This window comes from Magnolia sinica, chromosome 1 (assembly GCF_029962835.1).
Source record: "Magnolia sinica isolate HGM2019 chromosome 1, MsV1, whole genome shotgun sequence".
Lineage (NCBI taxonomy): Eukaryota > Viridiplantae > Streptophyta > Magnoliopsida > Magnoliales > Magnoliaceae > Magnolia > Magnolia sinica.
This window is the reverse complement of record NC_080573.1, coordinates 57,212,421-57,221,269: the sequence shown is the minus strand read 5'-3', so window position 1 is coordinate 57,221,269 and position 8,849 is coordinate 57,212,421.

The following is an 8,849-nucleotide window of genomic DNA, read 5'->3' as shown; positions in this document are numbered from 1 at the left end:
TATATGTGGCATATGTGTGTGGTTATATTCATCATCCATAAGTGATTGTCAACTAACCAGAAATGCCTTTGATTGGGGAATCTAGGTTGTATGATCAAGGAACATTTTCTCATTGAGTATGATTAAGGTTTCTAGTCCAACCAATTGAACTATTAGTCATTATACACCTAGTGAATTACTTCCAATTGATCATTTAGCAGTGAAATATTTCATCATAGTCTACATTGCCTTAGAACACTGAGTCCAACATTTTGTACATATGAGTTGGATGGATAATCCGGTTTACACTACGATCATCATATCTATTTAGAGCATCGATGCTTTGGATATGGGAATCATGTCTTCTGTCTAATGTCTCAGTTTCTAGTGGATATGGCAATCATGCATTCTTCCCCCATGAAGTTGTTGAGTCATTAATACCCTTGGACTAGTTGATTAGAGCATATATCATCTCAAAAGAGAATGTCTAACTTTCAGCTTAAAACAGAATCATGGTCTACATTATCCATAGAACATTGTGTCCAATGGTTGGTGCGTGCTTTACCTGTCATATACTTTAACTTCTATATTTGCTTTTATTGCAACCCAACTTTAAGATCCATTGATTTAAGATCCCAGGTAAGAAGCACTTTTGGTTTTATTATTCTTGGTTGCTGATTTTCTATGAAAAAAATAATATAAAAATATAAAAAAGGCATGTTGCTAGCCAAAAATAATGTGGTAGTTATGAAAATTGAGGATCTTATGATGTATGTTTTTGGCAGGGGTTAGGAAACATTTCAAGTGATTATGTGAAAATGGCAGAGTCGTTAAAGAAGGAATATGGTGTCCTCGTGCTAGCTGGTAAAGTTTCTCAACTTGACTGGCTGAGGAATGTTGTTGGTTTGCCATTGTCTATATTCGTGCAGGTAACACATACATAAAAGACCTCTTATGTTTTCTTTATTTTTGTAATTGAAAATTTAATCTAGCCTAAACATCATATGCTTTATGTTCTAATCTTAATCAAAGGGCATTTAGGCCATCTTTTGGGATTTCTACTCTTTGTAGAATTTCCTAAATTTATTAAATGATATTCATGTGCATCTGAAAGACCTCCATTTCTCAAATTTGGAGATTCAGATAAGAGTAGACTTTTTCTCCATCCCTGAAATGGCAATGGATATTCTTCAGGAATGCTTACTTATATTTGATTTCTATTTTTCAGTAGTTGTGCTTGTTTTATTGTGTAGGTTACTCCAGAAATGCCCCTCCCAAGGACTGCTCCTTAGAACCTAAGAAGTTGAAACAAATGTTCGATGCTTTCTCATCCATCTCCATACTTTCATCACTTCTTGGGAATGGGATACTGCCCAAGATCAAGTATTTTCATATCGAAAACCATGGAATGGTTTTGGAGGATGATCTTGAATATTAGCTCATAGTTGATTACAATGTTTTGTCAGTTTACATGAGTTTGGTTATACTTCTTCTTTTCCTTATTTCTTTTTTATTTTTTAATGGATTTTTTTATACGATTGGGTTTGGTTATGGTTTTTCTATTGGCTGGTTGAGACATGGCTATCTTAGTAAAGCAAAATAAAGTGTCTAGAAGCTCAATGGTGAGAGTAAATTTATTACATGTCGAACATCAATTGATAGGGAGACAAAATGAAAAATAAATGATTGTGACCATCACACTCATCATCGTGGTAGTGATTTTGCTCCTTCTTAAACTCACTAATATTATTCTTTTTCAAATGCCAAGCCAGGCTTAGAAATTTTATTAAAAATGTAGGATGTGTTTCTGAATTTTTTATCGAATTGGTGTTTGGCTACCTTGATAATTTTTCCCACAAAATTCTCTGTTTTCTACTATGAGATATTGAATTCCCCTGAGAGGTTAGACTTTCTTCACTCTCATCCTGATGAAACTTGAGATTGTAGCCATAGGACTTTCATTTCTCAGTTTTTTTTTTCCCACTAAATTGATCTCCCTTAAACTTACTAGCTAGTTGCTGTTAGTTTTGTGCATTAAATTAGGTATTTATATTTCTACCATGTTTTTTTTTTTAGTTTTCATGAATGATTCTATGTTGCCCTTGGTTCTGCATTGTGCAGAGCATTTCACCTGGCCAAACAAGCGTTTGATGATGCCATTGCAAAACTCGATACACTCAATGAAGATTCCTATAAGGACATCACCCTTATATTGCAGCTTCTCAGGGACAATCTCACGTTATGGAATTCGGATTTACCAGATGTGGACGGTAAATGATTTGAATCCCTTTTCCCTGATTCTTTTGTTTTACATGTGAAATATATAGCGTTGGTTGCATGTGCAAGATGTAGCCTTGGAAACTGCTGGTTGAGAAGTAAGACTAGGCAACTAGGCATTCATAAGAAGTCACCTATTAGGAGGATTCAACTATCAGAAAGTACTTGTTTCTCTACGAGTCTTGAACCTACCCATTCCATTTCTAATCTTTCTCTAAGTTCTACATGCTACGCAAAAGCCATCAAATCTCTCTTATGGATAAATTTGTCATATACATTTGAGATTATAAACCTGCTAAAGTGTTGGAATCCATTACTTTCTTATATAAACTGCAGCTAGTAGTTCTTGAATTACTTATTTTGTGGATCATGAAGAAATAGTTTGAGATTCATGAGAACAGGTCAGTTTGTCCTTAAGTGATATTTTTGGATTTTAGAGATTATGGATCTTCTATGAAGGGAATGCACCCATATTTATCTCTTTTAATTTATACTCCTCGACCTGTCTATTGCATTTGTTGAATCTTTAACTTATGGAAGCAAGTTTCCTATGTTGGATATTCATTACGGTTGACAACTTGAATGCGCCCTTTACTCTGTTTTTGATCAACGCCACTTTACTCTGTTTACTCCTCAACAAAACTCGTTCAGGATGCTCTAAAAACAACTTTATTCAATAGGGAAAATTTGTTTGCTACCATTCACACACAAGAACATGTCCATTTTTTTTTAAATCAATGAAATAATTCCTAATTCTGACTAGACACGAGTTACTAAAACCAAATTCTATCTTTCAGAAGAAACCTTTCATACTCGGAAGGTAGATAGCTTAGAGAAACAACTCTGTAAAGTTGGAAAAATCCCTTTCAATATCAAATTCCAACAATATGCATGTGGATAGATACATAGTGCATAGAAAACCTACTGGGAGTGACCTAATGCATAGAAAGTGTACTGCATGTTGGTCACTACCACCTTAAAGTTTCTTCAGTTATTTTTCTACAATTAGGGAATTTCTAGAAATTATGTTGTTCCCAGGTTCTATGGTAATGGGAGGCACAATTTGTCTGCTGGACATGATCGCGCTTTTTGTCTTTTCTCTGTCATCCAGGTCTGATCTCAAACCATCCTCTTCCTGTCTGAAGATGTTTGTTATTTTTCTTGTTTGTTTATCGATTTTATTGCTTAATTCATAGACTTGAATATGTGTTGCCTTCCATGTAGCGCTAAATTCAATTTCTTTTATGTTGAGAAGTTGTAATTTCTGTTGTGTGCAGGATTTACATCACTTCAGCCTAAATTTAGACCGAAACAGATAAAGAACTGGGATTATGCCTCTACTCTTCACAAAATTCATGATATGGGTATGTAGATATTTTTAACCATATGTAAGACAAATATATTTCATTTAAAAAAGTTTGACTAATTCTATTTGTTTTTATGTTTTACTAAACATAACGTTATTCTTTGCCCCACATGCTAAATTTCTGAGACCAATGTTAATAACATACGTTCTTTACATATATGCGTTCGTCAACATCATCAACATCTTTTTTTATGTAAATCATCATCATCATCCTCATCATCATTATAGCCTTCTCTTAGGAAAAAATGACGGATTTAGAGACGGTTCTGGACCGTCTCTAAAATTGCTTGGTTTAAAGATGCTTTCGAGACGGCCGTAAACCGTCTCTAAAATTTTAGACGGCCCCTGACCGTTCTTAATATTGTCTTAAAATTTTGAACGTCCACAAATCATTTAAGACGGTCGTCGACCGTCTTATATGGGTCATTTGAGACGGTCATTGGCCGTCCGCATTAGAGACGGTCCTTGACCGTCTTATATGCAGTCATTTGAGACGGGCAGTGGCCGTCTGCATTAGAGACTGTCATTGCCAGTCTTTTACTTATAATATGAGACGGTTAAAGACCGTCTCTAATAGAGATCGTCTTTGACGACGTTATAAGATGGTTGAGGACCGTCTCTTATCGCGGTCATTCGAGACCATCAAAGACTCTCTCTCGCATTGGAGACGGTCTTAAATCGTCTCTAATGCTCAAGTTGTTTGGTTGCAACAAAAAATTATGAAATTCTAAAAAAATAATAGTTATAAAGCTTAGGAAAAATAATTAATATTTTTTAATAAAAATTTAAATTTTGAAAAAAAAAACTGTGATTTTATAAAAATCTAGATTTTTAAAAAAAAAAATTAAAAACTTTGAATAATGTTGATGACTTTGAAAAAAAAAAAGATTTTGATAAAAAAAATGATATTTTGAAAAAGAAAATATAAAAAATAAAATAAAATTATGAAAAAAATTGACAAATTGTAAAAAAATATATTTAAAAAAGAAAAAGAAAACTAGATTTTGTATTTTTGTGAAAAATTAAAAAGTTATATAACAAGATTTCGATAAAAAAAATGATATTTTGAAAAAGAAAAGTTAAAAAATTAAACAAAATTGTGAAAAAATTGACAAATTGTAAAAATATATATATATATATTTTTTTAAAAAAGAAAACTAGATTTTGTATTTTGACAAAAAATTAAAAAGTTATATAACAAGATTTCGATAAAAAAGTATATTTTGAAAAGAAAGAAAATTTAAAAATTAAACAAAATTGTGATAAATTTGTGAAAAATTGAAAAAATATATTTTTAAAAAAGAAAACTAGATTTTGCATTTTGGCAAGAAAAATTGAAAAGTTATATAACAAAAATGAGATTAAAAATTGATATTTTGAAAAAGAAAATTTAAGAAATTAAACAAATTTGTGAAAAGATTGACAAATTGTAAAAAAAATATTTAAAAAAAGAAAACTAGATTTTTATTTTGACAAGAAAAATTGAAAAGTTAGATAACAAAAGTGAGATTTTGATGATGTGTTGTATATCCTTACGGCCGTCCATATGTTTCTCCGACCCATTTTTGGGTGGGTATAAAAATTGTGTAGATTTAAATCTTAAGTGGACGAATATAGCACCTCGCCATTAAAAATTATAAAGAGCCCATCGTAAGGTTTTAGTAATGCTTATTTGCAATCCAACTTGTTGATAATGTAAAGAAGATCTAGATGAAGGTAAACTACAAAGATCAAATTGATCCAAAACTTTTGTGGCCTTCAAAAGGTTTTTAATAGTTATTCATCATTGTTTTGATTGGTATGGCCCACCTGAGATTATTAAGTTCTTCTGATTTGAAATCACATTCTAAAATATGATGGAAAAATATATGGACGGTGTCGATATACATAAAATATATCAAGGTGGGCCCTACACGGTTAGAGTAACACCCATGAAGGAATTACCTAAATAGTGAAATGGTACTATAAGGTCACCTCATGGGAACTTCCCATGAGGTTAATCTGTGCGCCCCACCATGATGTATGTAGAACATCAACACCATGCATTTGATATATCCCCTTTAAGTCCAAAAATCAATTATATACGAAACTCAGGTGGGCCATAGCATCTAAAACTATGTGAAGACATCCCTAAAACATATAAAAGCATTTGGTGGGGCCCACATGAGTTTTGGATGTGTATGAAACTTGGTCTGACTCCTCATCCAAGTGGAACACACATAATGAATGGGCTGGACCTATGAACCACATCTAGGTGGGCCCAATAAATGATTATGAATGTTTTAATGGGAGGGTAACCCTCTCAACTATAGTATGTGGTGTGGCCCACCCAAGTCATGGATTGACTTTATTTTTAAGCTCGTGGCCCACCATGGAACGGTGTATCTGATTGATGGGGTAGATCCAAAGTTCAAGTGGACCCACCATAGAAAAGAGTGGGATAGTGACACCCACTATTGAAACCTTCTTAGGGCCTGCCATGATGTTTATTTGAGATCCAATTTGTTTATAAGTTAATACAGACATGGATGCGGTTGAAACTTGGTCTGATATCTCTCATCCAAGTGGGACAGACATAATGAGTGGGTTGGACATGTGAATCACATTTAGGCAGGCCCAATATATGATTATGAATGTTTTAAGGAAACCCTTCTCTACTACATTTAGGTGAGTTACTCGTTACTTTTACTAGAGTAAACTCTGTGGGGTTCACTGTTACTTATTTATTTTATCCACTCCATTCATCCATATTAACAGATAATTTGAGGTCTAAAGAACAAAAAGGGCCCGCCGCGATCTTTATTTGAGATCTAACCTGTTTATAAGTTAATACAAACATGGAATAAGGGAAAACATATATATTAGCTTGGTTGAAAACTTCTACGGCCCAAAGTAAGGTTTTAATGGTAGGCATTCAATCCCCACTGTTTTTTGTGATGGGGTCCACTCGAACTTTGAATCTGCCTCATACTTTGGCTCAATCACGAGAAGTTTTTAATATTGGATATTCAATCAACACCATTTCATGTGGTGTGGTCCAAATACCTGGATGAATAGGAAAAATAAATTTCATATTGATTTGAAACTTTTGTGACCCCCAAAAGGGTTTCAATGTGTACGGAAACGGATTGGCTACTCCCCCTGACACCAGCCCCGTGGCTGGTGGTCGATGCTCTGTGGGCCCCATCATGATGTATGTGTTTCATCCTATCCGTTCATCCATTTTTACTGATCAATTTATAGCTTGATCTAAAAAATGAGAGGTGTATAAATCTTAGATGGACCACACCACATGAAAACAATAGTGATTGGATATCCATCATTAAAATCCTCCTAAGGCCCACTGTATTGTTTATTTGACATCCAATACGTTGATTAGGTCATACAGGCTTAGATGAAGGGAAAAAACAAAAATCAGCTTGATTCAAAACTTTTATGGCCCCAAAATGTTTTTCAATGGTCGATGCTCATTCAACACTGTTTCCTGTAATGTGGTCCACTTAAGATTGAGATATATCTCATTTTTTGTCTCACATGATAAAATGATCTATAAAAATAGATGGACGGCATGGATGAAACACATACATCATGGCGGGGCCATGGAGTACCGACAATCAGCCATTGGCTGGTGTAAGGGGGAGTAGCCAATCCATTTCCCACCGTGTACGGAAGTGGACTGTGTCCGATCCTGCCCAAACAATGTGGGCAGGGATCTATGGGGCCCACCTTGATGTAATAGTGTAATCCACACCTTCCATCCATATTCAGATATTATTTTATGGTCTGAAGCAAAAAATTAGGCGGAATTCATGTTTAAGTGGACCACAGTGGAGATTGAATGCCCACCGTTGAAAACTTCTTGTAGCTGCAAAAGTTTTGGATCAAGCTGATATTTGTGTTTTCACTTCATCCAGGTCTACACGACCTTATGAATAGGTTGGATGGTAAAAAATCATCATGGTGGCCCTTAAAAAGGTTTCAACAGTGGGTGACATTATCATTGCTTCTTCCGTCGGTGTGGCCCACTGGAGCTGTGGACCTATCTCATTTTTTTTATATTCTAAAGTGATCTAAGAAAAGGGATGAATGGCACAGATAAAGTCTTTACATCACGATGGGCCCCACAGATCCCTGCCCAGATGTATCATTGTCCGGGTGGGGGTAAGACGCAATCCGCTTCCCTCATTAGCTAATCCGCGTCGCTCTCTCTCCCCCCAAAATAAAAAAAATTCCCAAAATCGTACTCTCTACCCCTAAAATTGAAAACCCCCCCAACTCAAAAAATCCCTAAAATCGTGTGCTCTCTACCCCCAAGATCCAGATCTCTCTCCCTCCCACTCTTTCTCCTCTGTCTCTCTCAGGCAATCAAATGATCATTGCCGGAAGCAGAGATCGCCCTATTTTGACAGCCACAATGGTACGGATGTTGATGCACAGTGGTCGACAAAGATTTATTTTTGGGGAGGGGTTGCAATGGAGATTGCCGGTTTTGAGATGAATGAGTAGAGAGATTTGGGCGTCCGATAGAGGAATGGCTTGCTGTTGGGTGGATTTTAGCTATCTAAAGGTGTTTTTGTAACAAAGATGCAGAGATGGGTTGATGGTGATGTAGCAGAATGGCTTGATGGTGATGCAACGATGTAGAGATGGGCTTAGATGCCAAACCTGATCTGGTGAGCCAGGTGGTTGGTTGTGGTTGCATAATATCTTCTTCATGTTCATAACCTAATTCCTTCTTTTGTTTTGTTTTTTTCTTGTGGACCTTTGCTATAAACTTTTCTTGACTTCCAAAGTGGGTGGGTATTGGGAGTAATGAACATCAAATTGGTGCTATTGTTTGGGCTATGGGTCATCCAAGAGGTGGTCCACTAATTGGACGGTTTGGATCCATGACAAAATATGCCAATCAAGGTTAATACCAGTTACTAAAATGGTACTCAACGCTCCTAAACCTTATCTTAAGAAAACTAATCAGTAATGAAGAGTACACTTACTACACTGATGAGCATTTCAAGTTTCTACAGGAGTTGTCTGAGGTTTTTATTTTTATTTTTTCTCCTACTGTTTGGCAGACCTGGTGCAAGTCCATCAGATACCCACAGTTTTGTTGTGGATTACTATTTGCAATCTTGAAATGCAGCGAATTTCCTGCCATCAGGTCATAAATACAGTGATGAAAGATTAACATCAGCATTTCACATAGTAAAGGTGAATACCTGCTGCAGTT